The sequence below is a fragment of the Octopus bimaculoides genome, chromosome 14, assembly GCF_046866305.1.
Source record: "Octopus bimaculoides isolate indiv1 chromosome 14, ASM4686630v1, whole genome shotgun sequence".
Lineage (NCBI taxonomy): Eukaryota > Metazoa > Mollusca > Cephalopoda > Octopoda > Octopodidae > Octopus > Octopus bimaculoides.
Window position 1 is genome coordinate 4,302,634 of NC_142941.1, and position 1,742 is coordinate 4,304,375.

Below are 1,742 nucleotides of genomic sequence, written 5' to 3' on the forward strand. Positions count from 1 at the left end.
TATATATATATATATATATATATATATATATATATATATATATATATATATATATATATATATATATACATATATACATACGTATATGTACATACATCTACACGTATATATAAGCATATGTAGGCACAGGACGTCATGAAACGTGTACAGCAAAAAACAAACAAAAAAATACGAAGCACGTGTCCATGGAACATGAAATATTCTTTCGAACAACGAAAGACACAAATGGGAAACAAAACAAACAACATAAAGAACAACCTTTCATCAGTTGTTGATTGTTTTTCTAGTCTCGTATTTCGAGCATTTAACAACAATATACGCTTTCGATAAAACAGTTGCTCCGGCAAAGCAAATTAAATAAAATTTGGGATTTTGCAGAGGGTGAAAATAGGTAACAAAAGCTGGACATTGAGATCAAAGAGGAAGGGCTGAGCGATGTTGATATTAGTGGCGTGGGAGGGGGTGACGCCGGGAACATTTTACAGAGTGCGAGGGGTATTTGAGGACACTTAATTTCCAGTAAATACAAACTTGTCACCAGTTCAAATATGCTTGAGGTATATTCGAACCCTTAAGAAAGATATTCACTTTATTTTGACATGGAGAAAATTTCTCGCGGGAGACAAATTTTAGTGTATTACTTGCTTCAAACCAAAGTTCTTTTGTTTCTTTCTTTAAGTCCCTCCGTGACTGATAAAGAAGTAAAAAGATGTATATTGTCATATGTGTGGAACGCAACAATTTAGAAATTGCTAGTTTTCTGAATGTTATAAGATCTTTTGTGCATAAAGTTTAGATGAAATTGGAAGCGTCTGGCGGAAATGTTTCAACTGTAGCGAAGAGGAGGAAATAATTTTATAAATATTCAGACACTATAAGGATGTCACAATTTACTCAACGAGTTCAAAACGTTATTGATGATAATTCCGGAATATCAATGAGGGCCATCGCCATAGCACTTTAGGTGTTGGAGTGGACTGTCGAAAATGCGGCGCTTGAGGACATTCGATACTATCCGTGTGTATTAAATAGAGGCTAATTCATGTCTGCAAAGACACGAGAAAACCGTTTGATCCAAGCAGTTACTTAACGAAGTTAAAACCTCTCACGAACATGGCTTACTTTGGTTCTTCTCTGATGAGAAAAATCTGGACCAAGAGTCTAACAGAAGAAATGACAGATGGTTCTGATGCCCCTAAAATGATACGTATTTGGTTTCCAGCAGCTGTGATGGTTTTAGGAAAGGTTAGTTACGAAGATCACACAATGCTACCTCACGTTTTCCCCCATGGTTGTGTTGAGGTGCTGGAAAATGTTAAACAGTGGATGAATGAAGTACGCAGTAGAAGACCATACGTATTTTAGTAAGATTCCGCACCTTCTCACAAAACACACGTAAGCCATGAATGGCTGTCAAGCAATCTTTGCCATCTTGTAACACAAAATCTTTTGCTTCCAAACCCACCTCCACCAGATTTAAACCCCTTGGGCTAAGTTTGGAGCGTTGTTGAAAGGGAGACGGACTAATCAATGTCTATACAATAGTATAGCTTCACTGAAGGCTGTCACTGTCCAGATGATGTCCGAATTGAATAAGGTCTATTCAGTGTACGTTGGTCAAAGAGTCCGATGTCGCATTGAAACATTCACCGAAACCAAAGGCAGATACATAGAATGATCTTATTAGGAAACTGATCGGGAATTGTGCACAAGTTCTTTTTTATTAGTAAAATACATTTCGC